The sequence below is a fragment of the Myodes glareolus genome, chromosome 1 (genome assembly GCF_982192425.1).
Source record: "Myodes glareolus chromosome 1, mMyoGla1.1, whole genome shotgun sequence".
Taxonomy (NCBI): domain Eukaryota; kingdom Metazoa; phylum Chordata; class Mammalia; order Rodentia; family Cricetidae; genus Myodes; species Myodes glareolus.
In genome coordinates, this window is record NC_142026.1 from 2,443,923 (window position 1) to 2,460,662 (window position 16,740).

General features: G+C 41.3%; 1 long non-coding RNA gene across 1 annotated transcript; it reads right to left on the reverse strand.

The window, feature by feature from the left end:
• Positions 1-11,639: 11,639 nt before the first annotated feature.
• LOC148123228 (uncharacterized) lies at positions 11,640-15,161 on the reverse strand. Its single transcript, XR_015737259.1, has 3 exons — positions 15,002-15,161; positions 12,825-12,868; positions 11,640-11,937 (listed from the first exon to the last, which is right to left on the reverse strand). It is a non-coding gene; the product is annotated as an uncharacterized LOC148123228 (long non-coding RNA).
• Between the last annotated feature and the right edge of the window lie 1,579 nt (positions 15,162-16,740).

Here is a 16,740-nt window from a genome sequence, read left to right on the forward strand (position 1 = left end):
ACAGACATGCATGCAGGCAAAACAACCACACACATAAATAAAATTAGATTACAATTAAAATAAATTTCCAAAGAATTAAATTTGTGCTGTGCTTTGAATATCTTATTTCATTTAGTAAAATCTACTCTTAATAAGCTCAGAGTTATTGTAGAGTATAATGAGACTATAAGAGTGTGAAGAGACGACTTTCGAACTCTACGGAAGGAAACACAGCTCATAAACCCCCTATTAGGTAATGTGACCATATATGTTTACAAAATGCTGAAGGTTCAAGTCAAAACTAACTTTTCCTTGCTTAGGTTGTTTCTCTTAGATATCTGGCTGTGGTGATGAGAAAAATAACCAGTGCTTAGGCTTACTGAGGCTCTGCACAGACAAACCTCACAACATTCATGTAGGACATGGAGACAAAGGGCACCTATCAACATAAAGCACATGTTTTTCCTTGGGGCAGGAACCAGAGTCCTTTGTCCTGGTCCACACATTCCACATCTTCTGCAGCATCTATGAAACTTCATGGTAGGCTACCTTGTACACTTCCTAAATCTCAGTCTTCACCATTCTTACACAGTGTTGGGTAATCACATTTTCTGTACAGGAGAAATACTGACCTTAGACACTGCTCTAAACCCATCTTTGAAAACCCAACAGAAAGGGTAAAACAAGTAATACAAATTCTGAAGACAGTGAAGTTCTCAATGTTACACCTAGGAGCACCATATCGAACAGTTACAGAACATAATCTTCAACCCCACATTAAAATCTCAAAGATAATGCATATGCTGGGCAATGAAACAAAGCTCTACAAACTTAAAGGAACCAGAATTTATTTTTCTACCCCAAAAGATTGAAGTTCAAAATCAAGAATATATTGATACTAGAATCAACCCAATGCGAATGAAATAGTTTTCTTCTAAATAATTCATGCAGGTCAAAGATAAAATACAAAACGGTGCAGAGGCTCTGAAAAACCGGATGGCAGTGTCTGGGGGAACAACAATTCAATGTATAATCTAACTACACCATGACTTCTACCCTAGTAACATGATAATATCTAACAAATGTTCTATCCAAGATAATTAAAGAGAAGGGGAACAAATAGTATGCATGTTTTCCCTCAGGATGCAGACTGTAGACTTGATGATCTATTCATTTGTATCATTATTTAAACCTGTGTGTATATATCCATCATGAAGGAAGAAGGGGACTACTTGGAGGGAGGAAGGAACTACCAAGAAGGGTTAAAACGAGAGAGAAAAGTAATGAGGTGGTGGAATATGAGCAAAGTACAATGATATATATATCATTATATATATATATCATATATATATATCATATATATATGAAAATGTCATGAAGAATCTCATCATTTTCTAGGCTAACTAAAACAATTAAGTCAAAAAAATCAGCAATTCATCCTAAGACAAGACATCACATTATGATCATGGGAGCTGGCCCTCTGGAGACCACCTCCATGCAGCAGCCATTATCTAGTGCTGTAGTCTACTTATTCTCATGTTCAGACTGTGGGGAGGTTTCTTGCTGTTTACAGAGGTTTAGAGGGTTTTATCCTCTAATAATTGTCAGCATTCTTTTTATAATGTTCTGTGTTATTTATTTTATCTTTACATCATTTCCAGTATTGAAAATACAAATTGTACAGACTTTTCCGTTTTTTGAAGGTGTAAGGACTGGTTCTTTATTTCAAAATGTCACGCGTTGATATTCGGTATCAAAACAGTTGCACTATGGGGTTCTCTCTCTGGAAAGGAGTACACATAAGTCAGGAAGCTGCAGCGTGTCGACCTACAATAGGCCTTGAAGAGACTGCCTGAACATGGCAACTGTGCGGAGACACTAGAAAGATTGGCACACTACCAGCCCACAGACTGCAAAGGATTCTCACAGCCAATGGGTTGACCAAGATAACCCAAGTCCCCAAAATCAAAATTTCAAAATAATATAAAATTTAAAAAGTTTTTTTATATAAGCTATTCAAGATTTCTCCAGCACTAACAGATATGAAGCACAACGAGATGGCACTTTAAGAGACAGCAGCTTCGGGAAAGGCAATGAGATGATCCACACAGCTAAATCAGGGGCATGAACATAATCTTCCTTTTCTTTCTCCCTCGGGGCAGGTGAACAGTAAGGGGCGTCATGATCCGTGTGTGCAGTTAGTAATGGGTGGAAGGGAGACCAGTGGGTCTCGGGGCTGGGGCCGCAGGGTAACATGCCTGCCTGGCATGCACAAGGCCAGGGAGTGGGGCATCTCAGATGCCTCACAGGCTCATTTGGTCACGTCTGATAAAAGTAAAACATAAAAACAAGGTTAAAGTTGTTCAAAGATATCAAAGATGGAAACCTTCACAGCCCGGAAGAGGTTTTTTTTGTTTTTGGCTAACTTCCTAGAATTCCCTGTGGTTTGGCTAAGAATTGATGCAGAGAACCGAGGTGTCCCACAGTGGAGCCTGCCGGGCTCTGGCTGTAAGCAAGGCAGGCCCAGTCCTGTGTTCCTCCTCTATGGAGAGAGCAGTATCTATTAGGCCGACAAGTCACCTTCCAAGAGTGGCAAGGAACTAACTGGGCTGCTGCTCCAAGCTGTGGAAGCACTTGGAATGTTACAATGGACAAAAGGAATCACAATGCCCAGATCCCAAGTGCACTGAAGACAAGTGCATTGTGCTCACACTCCCTTAAATATTATTCCCAAAGGTGCTCAGCCCCTCCAGCTGCAACTCTGGGAAGAGGCTGACACACTTTTATGAAAAAGACATGAAGGGTAAAGGGGGTGGCAGGAGGGGAAGCATCCTTCAGTGAAAAAGATCAGCCCTGGGTTTCAAGGTCAGCTTCAGGCAGGCTGGCCTCAGGCTGAGTCAGGGTCAGAGGGAGGAGCCGTCGCAGGGCGGGGCAGGGACTAGGGTGCTCTACATCTCCTTCAGGTCCAGCAGGGTCTGGTCCAGCATCCTTTGTGTACAGAGGTGTTCCTCTTTGGTGCACTTCAGCTTATCTTCCAAGTCATCAATGGTCTTTTCCAGTTTGGCTACCGATCTTTCAGCAAACTCGGCAAGGGTCTCTGCCTCCTTGAGTTTGGCAGTAAGAATCTTTATCTCCTCTTCATACTTGTCTTCTTTCTGAGAGTACTTTTCTTCAGCAGCACTCAGATACTTCAGGTTCTGGTCCATCAGTCTGATCTGCTCATCCATCTCTCGGCAACAGGACTCTGCCAGCTCGGCCCGTTCCTCTGTGCGTTCCAAGTCTCCTTCAATAATCACCAACTTATGAGTCACCTCTTCATACTTCCTGTCTGCCTCTTCTGCAATGTGCTTCGCTTCCTTTAGCTGGATTTCCTGAAGTTCCATCTTTTCTTCATCTTTTAGAGCTCGGTTTTCAATCACCTTCATCCCTCTCTCGCTCTCATCAGTAGCCTTTTCTGCTTCCTCTAGCTTCTGTAGAGCAGTGGCAAGGCGCTCCTGAACATGGTCCAGCTCCTCTTCAACCAGCTGGATCCTGCAGTTCATGGAGGCCACGTGGGCTTCAGCCTGCTCCCGGGCCCGCCTTTCTCCCTCCACTTCCTGCCCTCCACTTCCCGCTGGAGGCGCTTGGCCCTCTCCTCGGCATCATCCTCCTGCTGTTGCAGAACCTGGATCTTGGGCTTCACCGCCTCGATGGTGGTGATCCCGGGCATGGTGCCCACCCAGCTGCTTCTGGAATTCGGGGTCCTACCTCCTCCGCTCGGCTTGTCTGTACAGACTTTTTAAAAGTTCTAATTCATTCTATGCATTTGTGGCAAGTTTGACACTGCAAAAGTACATTATCAAACTGATTTCATAATAAGACAGCCTCATTTACTATCCCCATTCTTTCACCCATCACTGGTCCCCTGTCTGTACTCCAATCATGTCATATACATACGTACATATATATATATATATATATGTGTGTGTGTGTGTGTGTGTGTGTGTGTGTGTGACATAAAATAAATATATAATATTTACACATGAATATATGTATATATATTTAGTCAAGTAACAGTCTATGTTCAACTGTTTATTGTTGAACCTGAATTCAACACATGAGAGAAACTGTGCAAGAGTAAAAACACTGCAACATTCTCAAAGGACCTAACCAAAGCACAAGATTAATTCATCAACTACCTAAACTAATAGAACCATATGTAGTGTTATAAAAATTGGCTGACATTTTTCATTACTGAGAAAAAATCAACCACTTAAATTAGCATTCTGACCAAGACTATTGATTTATTTCTAAGATATATTTTGTTCCTTTTTATGCTACTTCATACTAAATTTTCCACATCATATATATATATATATATGTGTGTGTGTGTGTGTGTGTGTGTGTGTGTGTGTGTGTGTATAGACATATTTTGTTTGTTTGTTTTTGTTTTCTGAGGCAGAGTTTTTCTGTGTAACATTCCTAGCTGTCCTGGTACTGGCTCTTGTCGACCATGATAGACATGAACTCACAGAGATCCATCTGCCTCTGCCTCTGAGTGCTGGGATGAAAGGTGTGCACCACCACTTCCCTGCCTAACAATAAATACTTTATACCTTCCTTTGTATGATGTTCCATGGCAACCAATTCGCCTTGATTAAAAGCCATACTTCCTGTACACTCCGAAAGAGAAGATGACAAGGAAAACATAATGTTGCAGTCTCTAGCAAATTGGACATTTTGTAACCTGTTAGATTTTATTTTTTGTACAGATGATCCAGGTTTGGTTCCCAGCACCCATATGGTGGCCCCAAAACATCTATATCTCCAGTTGCAGTGGATCTGATGCCCTCTCCTGGTTTCAGCAGACATACACATGGCATACAGAAATATTTACAGAGAAAACACTCAAGCACATTAAATCAATAATTTTGAGAAAAACCTCAAAGTCAGGTATGGCACCTCAGGTCTGCAACACTCCACTCTCACTGAACAGGTCTGCCAGACAGAAAATTAGCAGAGAAATAAGGGAACTAAGAGATGTTATGACCCAAATCGACTTAACAGACATCTATAGAACATTCGACCAAAACACAAAAGAATATACCTTCATCTCTGCACCTCATGGAACCTTCACTAAAACCGAGCACAAATCTGGTCATAAATCTCGACAGATACACACACACACACAGTAAATTGGAATAAATCCCTGTATAGTATCAGATCACCAGGGCTTAAACAAAATCAGAAATAAAAAGAGGGACATAACAACTGAAACTGAGAAAATGCACAGAATCATCAGGTCATGCTTCAAAAACCTATAATCCAAAAAATTGGAAAACTTAAAGGAAATGGACAGTTTTCTGGATGAGTACCACATACCAAAAACTAAATCAAGAACAGACAAGCAATTGAAATAGCCCTATAACCCCTAAGGAAATAGAAGCAGTCATTACAAGTCTTCCAAACAAAATAGCACAGGACGAGATGGCTTCAGGTTAGAATCCTGCCAGAATATCAAAGAAGAGCTAACACCAATACTCCTCAAATTGTTCCACAAACTAGGAAGTGGAGGGACATAGCGAAACTACTTTTTTGAGGCTACAGTTACTCTGATACCCAAATCATACAAAGACTCAAAAGTAAAGAGATCTATAGACCAGTCTCCCTCATGAACATAAATGTAAAAATACTAATACAACACTGGCAAACTGAATGCAAGAACACATTGGCTGAAGGAGCTTCAGTCAATAGCTGCTGAGATACCAGCCCACTGGGGCATGGTCTCTTTCTCTTTAGAAAGCAGCAGCAGCCTTGCTCTCCAAGACTCCTTTCCTGGCTGTCCTGTAGGAAAGTGTTCTGTAAGTTTTTGCGCCTCAAATAAATAACCCTTTGAATCCAAACTGGATTGGGATTGTTTGATGCATAATCTGGCACCCAGCATTTAGTTTTAGAGCTGTGTTCATGCTAAAAGGCTCTGCAGCATCAGAGACCTGGGGTGGGGTCCCCCAGCCTCTGCTTTCTGGCATCATTAAGTTTATGCAGACAGCAGCACCTGTAGAGGGAAAAGAGGATGCTGACTGCTGACAGAGGTGATGGGGGGAAGCAAGGGGACTTCCAGGGAGGAGCAGGTTGGAAAGCTGCTTTGTGTGATAATGCAGCAGCTGAAAAGCCATGGAAGGAGAAAAAGTCTGGGAAACTGAAGTCTTGAGAATAAAATCTAAGTGGAATGTAAGCAGTTGAACAAGGAGGGATGTGGCTCAGTGCACAGCCTATCATGCACTTTGCTCAAAACAAACAATAATGTGGTTTAGTATTTGGGCATCTGCATAGGCTTCCCCTGAGGGTCCTGACAGGATTCCTCCTCACCTGTAGCCACTGATAGCACTTCACGTGTAGACACTTCGACACTCATTTGCTGGTTCCTTATAACCTGTGGGCCCACCACTCTTGTCTCAAGGGTCTAATCTCTCTGCCACTCTCTGCCTCCTCTGCCCCTTCTCTCTTGTCTTCCAATAAACCTCCTATATGAGTCTTATTGCATGGCGTGACTTCTCGTCACTGACTTTATAGTATTATTATTATTACAACAGTGAGATCTGTCTCACCCTCAAAGGAAGCCAGGGCAGGACCTGAAAAAGCTTAGTCACTAACGTCTAGCCCTGCAGAGATGAAGACAGGGTCTGACATAGGCATGCTTACGATACTAAAATGTTTTGAGACTGAAAGCAGGCTCTACATTATGTTGTGGACCAGATTGCTTATCTTTACTGAAAGGGAGATTAGAACCAGAAAGACAATAGTGGGTGTTAACTGAGAGACACGGGGTTAAGCATAAAGCAAGAAAAGTAGACCTTAGGAAAACAGAATGACTCCTGTTTTTGAAGCTAAAGGAAACATTTTGAGGAGAGTTAAGGAGCCTGAGATTTCTTGTCAAGCAGCTTGTGATTTACCATTGAAATAGACATAAGAGATAGCAGTGATGTACTCAGAGATAACATATAGAAATTTTGCAATCAGGGATTGCCTTGTGATGCGGGAATCATATGTTCATTTTTGCATTGCCTTGTTAGAGTGTATTGACTACTTGAAGTTGCATAGGTGTTATCTGTAGTGAGGATTTAAGTATACACAAAAAACAAATACAGCACACAGGGAAAATACTATTGTAAAGGAGCAGACATGGTTACTCTTCTCCTTAAGAATAAAAGTGATAATTGTTGCTTAATGAACCACTAGCATCTGGAACATTTTTTCTGATATTGAAATCATGAATTAGGTTCTAAGCATGAAGCACAGTTCCATTTCTACCGGTGGTGCTGGCCGCCTCCCCATACAGGAATTAAGATCCCAGGACCTCGATAAACCAGACCCTCAAACGTAAGTGCCTCCACCTATGGTTCCCAGCTGCATACTTACTGTCTAGGGTGAGGTGGTTGTAAGAAACGGTTAGTACAAAAGCCTAAGTGATGTCTTAATCTTGTCTCTTCCCAGCAGTGCCTGATTGGGCTCATTGAAATCTAAAAGTGGACGTGAGGCTAGGTGGTTTGTTTCTTTTCACTGTTTACTCGGCTTGCAATAAAAGGGTTTTTGCCACCCTTCCAATACTCCCTGTTTTCCTTTTACTTTATAATTATCTGTTGAAGCAGGTAGTGTGGTATAACTTAATTTACTAAGATGTTTCCAGCTAGTAAAGATAGAAATGAAATCAAAGCAATATTATTTATTTTGATGGCAGGCTATAAAATTAGTTCAAATTTGGAGCGACTAGGGTGTTCACATGAACTTGCTCTTATAGCTGAGTGTGATCACACACACCTGTAATCCTGGTCTTCAAAAGACTCCAGGAAGGAGAAGACTGAATGAGAGTTCAAAACCAGTGTGGGCCATATAGTAGTTCCCCAGCCTGCAGAGAAAGACATAGCTCACAAAGCGACCAACCAAAGAAATTGATATTTTAAACATTAGTTTTTCACTCAGAGTGTTGCTCTTCCAGTTACTGGAAGGCTAGTTCTAACCTACTGTGTACCATATTAGCATAACGTCTACAGATAAGCCACTTAATCAGCCATTCTGAAGAAAAGAATTCAAACATTGCAGTCAACCTATAACCATTTTGTGTACTTTCCTTAAAATTCTTATCCATATACAAACAAATTTTAAAATTAAAAAGACATAAATTAAAACTATTAACATTTTAAAAGTTTCCTGTCTTTTTGCTCATTCCAATAAAAACAATTACCAAACACTTCTGTGATCATGAAAATTTGTTATTCGTAGGGAAAAGAGGTTAACATGTTTTCAAAATTACTTGAATTGGTGGTTTTGTATTTGCTTTAAAGAGTTTTTTTTTTCTGTTTTTCTTTGAAGTGAAGGGGGAGCAACCTTTGAAAAGCCAAGCACAAACAAACCTGCATCTGAAAGCAATGTCTTGATATTTCATAAAAGGTAACAGAGCTTTTAATTTTATTTAATGAATACATTCTTATAACTGCTTTGATTCCCTAGAGACAATGAAACTTGTATTGTAAAGGTGCTTTCAAGACAAATGTGAGGACCCAATTTTCCTGTTTTAGTAGTTAAGATTCCAGGTGGTATGATATCTGTATAATTCTACTCTGTATGATACTAGAGAAGAACAGATTCAGACCACAGTTCTACCATTCTAAGGCGATGCTCAAGTTTGTGCTGTGTTCTGTACCTAGTTCTCAGAAACTGTAGAAACAGATGGTGAAAGCTGAGCCATCTCTAGTTCAGCATTTGAGTCTTTTACTCTCCGAAGGTTAAGAATGACTTCAAAGAGCTTTGGTTTTACTGTCTAAGACTGTCAGTATTAATTATATTAGAAATTAAACTAAGAAAATGTCAATGTAAACTCAATTTAAAATAAAAATCTCATTATGTGGTTTCAAAAATAAAACGGATTATTTATTTAGTTGCTTCTTTGGTTGGTTTGTTTTTTGGAGACAGAATTTCTCTGTGTAGCCCTAGCTTTCCTGATACTCACCCTGTAGACCAGGCTAGCATCAAACTTTGAGATCTACCTGCCTGTGCCTCCCAAGTGCTCAGGTTAAAGGTGTGTGCTACCACACCCTACAATGCTTTGAATTTTAAAAAAACTTTCTGGGTGAGCAAGATGACTCAGCACGTGAAGGCACTTATCACCAAGCATAAAGACCTGCTTTCAATCACCAGACCCATGTGATAGAAGAGAACCTACTGCTTCAGGTTTTCCTCTGACCACCAGCTGTTGTCTCTGTCTCTGTCTATCTCTATCCCTCTCTCTCTCTCTCTCTCTCTCTCTCTCTCTCTCTCTCTCTCTCTCTCTCTTTTACACACCTAGACACACACATAAATAAATGTAATAAAATTAAAACATTTCTAATGCAAAAATTTTTTTGGGCAGCAAAACATGGTCTCCCACTTTTAAATTCAGATTTCTTGAATAGCTGACTAATGAAAGCTGGTGAGAATCTATGTCTGCTACTGCATTCAGACTGTCATAGCAGCCAGTCTAGGCAGCAATGTACACATGAGAGGATGAGAGTGAGAAGAACAATCAGCATCTTAGTTCTGTTGTAGTGATACTAGATACACCTTGGAGAACTTTCTCTAGACTAGATCAGCAGTTGTCTGTATTGGAGGTGGGGAAGTTTGAAACAGATTGACAGGAAGCAGTCTGTTACTTGTATGACCTGGGGAAAGACCTCACCTTTTTGTACTTTGAATCTCTTGCATATAAGTATGGAGATAGGTTGAATGGTGGTGCATGCCTTTAATTAGGCAGAGGCAGGCTAATCTCTGGGTTTGAGGCCAGCCTGGTCTAGAGACAAGTTCCAAGACAACCAGAGCTACACAGAAAAACCGGTTTTTCAAAAAATAAAAGAAAGAAAGAAAAAGAGTGGAGAAAATGGGAGTTGGTTCAGTGGTTTAGAGTCGTTCCTATTCTACCAGAGGACCCAAATTCAGTTCCCAGTTACCCACCTTGGGCAGGTCACAACCACCTGTAACTCCAGATCCAGGAGAATCTGATGCCCCTCTTGTGACCTCCATAAGCACTCACATGCGTGTGTGGTTATGCATAAACAGACACAATATACATAAATAAAAATAGATCCTTTTTACTTTTTTAATGGAGGTAATGGCAGACTCTCCTTTACGAGTAGTTCTGAATATTTATTGAGTGTTCATATAGGTCAACTGTTCTTAAGTTCTTCTTGCATAGTAACTCTTGATACTCAGACAGTTTTCCCTTAAAGCATGATGGCAAACAAGGGAGCACAAGCAATGGAGCAATTATAGGGGCATAAATAGAGATGAAAGTGTTTAGGTTATTGAATAGGCTTGTAGACTACTTGGTACAGAAGATCTATGGGCCTGAAACATACTTTTAAGGATAATGTGTGGGTTGATAATGTCAATCACTAGGAAATTTGGTTTGTTATTTTTGGTGCTGAAGATTGAGAACAGAGCACTTCACAAGCTGAACAAAACACTGAGATGTATCCCCGGTCCCTGAAGTACATTTTATTCCCCCTGCATTTTGTGCCTAAAACTGCTGTAACCTCATGGTGTGCTCTCCTTCTGTTTTAAGGAATACATTGTATTTAGTTATTTAAAACTTAAAGGCTAATGTTTGATGCTGTTGTTACAATTTGTGTGTGTGTGTGTGTGTGTGTGTGTGTGTGTGTGTGTATGATGGATAGCCTTGAAATAATGCAGACTTGAACACAGAAGGAAATGTTTTTTATTGCCTTCTTAAAATATTCTTCTAGGAGTAGTGGGCATTCATCCATTAATAGTCAACCTGGTATATTTTCCAGGTCTGAAAAAAATCAAGGACCCAAGACCACTTAAGGATAAATCATATATTCAGCAGTGTATTCAAAAGCTCTATGAGGTATTCTATAATTTAAATTGTCTGATTTGAGTGTTTTTTCTCCCAACATTTTTTCTAATCCAAAATTTTCAATGCTTCATAAAAATGATTGTAGTTTCTTACAGAAAATGGTTATGTACATAGTGTATCCTTGAAGTTTCTAGAAGCCCCATCAACTAAAGATTTCCTAAAGATCTTTGCCTTTCTTTATGGCTTCCTGTGCCCATCATATGAACTTCCTGTCAAGAAATTTGAAAAAGACATTCCAAGAATTTTTAAAGACCTTGGGTATGTAATATAATTTTTAGTCTAAGAACTTATTAGAACACAAAAGAAACACATATTATAAGTTTGTGAATACTTTGAGTTAGTAGGTTCAGTTTTAGGATGATCACTGTGAACAGTATGTGTAGAATGAACTTAAGAGAAAGGAAAATTGATAGATTGTAGCATATTCAACTTCTTTTGTTCCTGTAACTAAACACTGATGCTTGGTAATTGGTAAATATAGGAGTTACGGAGCTAAAGAGATGGTTGCTCTTCAAGATGACTCAGCTTAGGTTCTCAGCACCCACATGGTGTCTCATAGTCATATACAATGATTCCTTTTTTGACTTTCACAGCCACCAGGCATACATATGGTATGCATATTTATAGGCAAACCCGCAATATACATAAATATTAAATATATATATTAGACTACTAGGTACCAAAGTTCTATAGGCTTACAACAACCATATATATATATATATATATATATATATATATATATATACTCACACACATACACGCATACACACACACACACACACACACACACACACACAAGCACACACACGTGTGACTGGCTTAACACATGGTTATAAAGGCAAAGTCTAAGAGTGCAGCTCTCCATGCTGGGCTCCGGGAAGAGCAGATGAAGGTGGAGTCCCTGGAAAAGGCCCTTCAACTGAAGGTACACGGGTCTGTCTCAGGGGTCTTCTAGCTGATACAGAGGCATGGGCTGCTCTCCTCTGTGGCTCTCCTTGGTGTATATAGCTTGACGTGGGTCTGGAGGAAGGTGGCTTTTTCTTTCTTACACAGACACTCCAGGCCAGCTCCTTTATGAACAGATTTGGGGGACACACGTTGTTAACCACTAAAGTCTACTGACTTCTCCATGTCCTAACTTATATTGCTTTGTAAATCTCTTCCACTTTTCCTACTATCAAGGCAAATGATCAAGGAGCCCAAGCCTCAGCTTGTCCACCACCCTGACAGCAGAGACTGCCTGTTACTAAGACACCACACGGCCACCCAGGAGACAAGGCAGAAGGACACCTACCTTCATGAACCCACATACTCCCTCCAAGACATGTGTTCTGTCCAACCGTATGGGACCCAGTGACTACAGACTGAACTCTCTGAATCCATGAGCCAAAATAAGTCTTTTCTCTTCTGTTTATAATCATGGATTTGGTCACAGTGGTGAGAAAACATGGAAACAAGTCATGAGAACAGACTGGATCGGTCCCCATAGAAAAGAAAGCCCAGCCCAGAGAATATCGTATTAAATAAGCCAGGCACAGGAAGCAAAACACTAAATGTTCTCAGCATATGTGGAGCCTAAATGAGGTGATCCTAAAGGTGTAGTGATCAGAATAGCGGTCACTAGAGGATGGGAAAGGTGAGTTGGGAGATGAACAGAGGAAAGGTGGGCAAGGAGCAGCAGACTGAGCAAGTCCGAGTGTTCTATAACAAAGTAGGATGGCGTCCATCTACAAGAACTTGGTATTTAATTTACAGAGAATTAGAAAGTATGTAGGAATTGAAATGTTCCCAAAGAAATGACAAACAGACACAGTCACAGCCTTGGCTTTGTCTCCACAGATTCCAAAACTGTAAAAACACATGTTTGTCTACTGCTGTGGCACCTGACAGGCTCAGATAGCTTCTAGGGCCCATGCTCAGAAAACAAAACAAACACACAAAAAACCTTTCTCCTTACCAATCATTTGGTCAATGGTCTTTTCATATTCAGCCACAATTTTTCTAAAAAGTAAAAATAGTAGTAAGTTGTAATCATAACATAAAACTTGTTTTGTTATCAGAAGAGAGGCAATGGAAGTCAAAGACTGTCTGAAACAAATTCACAAACACCTAATAACAAATATAATACCACACCTTTGCTCTGTCTCCCCTCTTTGTTTTTGTTTTTTTCTTACATCCATTAGGTTCACTAAAGTTCTGAAAGGTTAAATGTTCTCTGCACAAGGAAGAAGAGAAATGGAAAGAAGACAGCTTATGTCTTGGGTGCTAAGAACGGAGCCCTAGTCTCACACAAGCTAGGTATGTGCTCTACCGCTGGACCACATCCTGAACTGCAAGAGTTTTTGACACTTTGTGTTTAATAAACTGTCCTGGTAATTTTTTATTGTCACCTGACAAGAGAGAATCTCAACTGAAGAATTATCTTGATCACACTGACCCTTGACCCCTCAGGAGTTCTCTTGATTGATGTGGGAGGGCCCAATCCACGGAAAGCACCCTGCCATCCCTCAGCAGGTGGTTTGGTTCTATAAGAAAGCTAGCTAGCTGAGCAAGCCAGGAAGGAGCATTCCTGCCTTGGTTCCTGCTCTGACTCCCCTTGATGATGGCTATGACCTGAAAGTATAAGCTGAAACCCTTCATGCCCGCAAGTTGCTTTTGGCCATGGTGTTTTTCATAGCAGCTGAAAGCCAGCTAAGACAGAAGCCTTTTCGTCTTCTTGTTTTTGTTCTGTTTTGCTTTTTTTGAGACAGGTTTCTTTGTGTAACAGCTCTGGCTGCCCTGGAACTTGCTCTGTAGACCACAAGCTCACAGAGATCCACCTGACTCTGCCTGAGTACTGGGATTAAAGGCATACACACCTGTCTCTTTCAGTCTTTTATTAAAACAACCATCTTTACTTTTTCTATTTAAATACTGTAAGACAATCTTTTTGAATTAAAGACGCTCCTCAGAGCTCCTACTATGAGATCCACCCTGACTCCATCTTTTCCTGGCCCATTACCTTTTAAGCACTGTTCTCCTCTGATTCAGTTTCAAGTTTTATCTTATGTCCAACTGCACAAATATTTCACTTATTCCGAGAATGAAGAGCACGCCCTTGAGTTGGCCTTTCACTCAGTGAAGCCTGGTTCTTCTGACCAATCCAGTGCTGGGCAATCTCCCTGCAGCTGCCCCTTAGTGCTGGACTCTGCATCCAAGTTTCTTATGGTGGCCACAGTAAGCTCACTAAAGGTGGGGCCTGGGCCTCCAACCAGGAAGTCTCCCCAAACCAAATAAAACAAGAACCTCAAATTACAGCAGTCATGTTTAAAATGTCTTGTCAGCACTCACTCGCTGGTGAGGTTTATGCTTTCTCCTCTTCTTTGAGGTTATCTTTAGTAACACAATGACTCTTAAATTTCTAAACTGGACAGGAAAAGAAAAAAAATACTTCCTTTTTCTTTGGGGGGGAGGGCACGAATCTCTGATACAAATGTGTACACAACTGGTCTGGAATTTGTTGTGGGGCTCAGGCTGGCCTCAAACTTGGGGTAGTCCTCGTGCCCCAGTCTCCAGAGTGCTGGGGTTCCAGGAATTTGAAAGCCCCCATCATCATCACCACCATGGCTAAAAGATTTTTATTTAAAGCCCATTAATTTTGTCTTTTACTAATTTCAATACCTCCATCATTGACTGTACCAGTAAGTTTTATTACTCTTTATTATAAATGGATATTTTTAAAATAGACTTCTGTTCTTTTAAAAAGGCAAGAATTATTTAAGTTCTATTCACAGATGATGCTGTAAATAACCCTTGAAGCTATGGTATTTGAAGAAAATAGTCAATACTATCTCTGACTTCTTTTCCTTTTTTGAGACAGGGCCTTTCTTTATAGCCTACCTATCCTAGAACATGGTAAGTAAAGTAGGCTGGGCTCAAACGCAGAGATCACTGGCTTCTACCTCAGCCTCTAGAGTGCTGGGATTAAAAGTGTGTGCCACCAAACCCTGACTGCACCGACATTCTTAATCCCAGAGCACAGTGCGAAGAGCAAAAGCCCTCGCGCTGACAGCCATGGATCCTGTGACAAGAGAACACTGCTGACAACAGCCACAGCGCACAAAGGATCCACACCCACTCCAGCACCAGGCTGACCTCATCTCCAGGACTTCTTCTCGGGTCTCTTCATATTTTTTCTTCCACTCATAGGCTTCGATCTCTTCAGTGATTATCTAGATTATAATAGAGCTTTGTTTTACTTCACCAATCTACTAGAAACTGAAAAATAACACACGACCAAGTCTGACACAAGATATTCAATTAACACTTAGGAATACCGTACAGCTCAGTATTCAGAACCATCTGGGAAAGTACATTCTCAGCTACACAGGGCGCTGTATACAGCCACCACCAGGTGAGGTGAACAGGACAGTGCCCGGCCACCAGGTGAGGTGAAAGGTACATCTTCCTAACATTTAAGAGGTACTCTCAACCCCTCTCAATTTTGTCTTATTTCTGAATTTATGATCCTCCTGCCTCAGCAACCCACGTGCCGAGACTACCACAACACCACACCCATCAGACCCCTTTCTGTAGTGATGCCTCAGCAGTTGATGATGAGAACTGAGTCAGAACAAAGGGGCTCAGGGTGCAGCCCACTGTGAATGACCAGAACCCAGCTTCACATTTGAAACAGTCTTGATAATTAGAAGTATTCTCCACTCCCTGTCTCAGATCTGTCTGCTCTGTAAAGGGCTCAAACAGGCATCCAGAGCCTCCCTTCCACTATCCTCCTCAGGTTCTCCCTTCTTCCTAATCTTCTGTCTTTGTGCTTATATAAAGGGTCTCAGGAATACAGAGATGGGGGCTGGAGAGATGAGATAGCTCAGTGGTTAGGTTGCTCTTCCAGGGAACCCAGGTTCAATTCCTAGCACCCACACGGCAGCTCACAACTCCATTTCCAGGGGATCTAACACCTCACACAGACATACATGCAGGCAAAACACCAATGTACATTTAAAAAAGAAGAAAGAAAGAAAGAAAGAAAGAAAGAAAGAAAGAAAGAAAGAAAGAAAGAAAAGAAGAAGAATATAGAGATGGTACTGGATGACTCAGGTTAAGAGCACTGGCTGCTCTTGCAAAGGGCCTGAGTTCAGTTCCCAGCACCCATGTGTCAGCTCCTAACTGCTTATAACTCCTTGAGGAATCAGGTGCTCCTTTGGCATACACATAAAAGAACCCATGAGTAACCCAGTGTGCTTCAGCTGATCAGACACAGTTTTCCTTCCATCTACTATCTGGTCACCTCAGGGTACAAAGTCAGTGCATCAGCTTGCTGAACACCAACACCAAGGCCAGTATCTACAGGAACCATAAGCTACAGAGAATAGGAAGCTACAGGTTGATGTGAGGCGAGTCAGCAGAGACAGGACCTCTACAGACAGAAAGAGAACGTTACCTCTTTCCTGATCAATGTGAGCATGGCAGTCTTGTCTGCTTTGCTGAGGCAGATCCCATCCAAGGGACTCTCACCTCCACAGGCCACAGACACGGGGGCATTTTCTGACGAGGACTGCAGCAGTCCCTGTGGGACAGGGTTATATTTAACACGGTTGGTCTCCAGTTTAACCCAGAATATACCTCAGCAACCTCCTCACCACAGACCACACCCTTTATGAATGTGCTTGCAGAAGCAGGAGAAAGGCAGCTTTAAGCCAGCAATCTCGTTGCAGGACTAACTAAAGGAAGGGGTGCTAGTGACTACTCGGGTCAGCGTTGCTGGAGGACCAGATAACTCAAGAGAGCTTTCCTCTTTCGCGAAGGAGAAGAGTATAATTGTCAAGTGGTTGGTTACCATAGAGTCCCAGGTGGAAAAGAAACATGTCCCAATACTT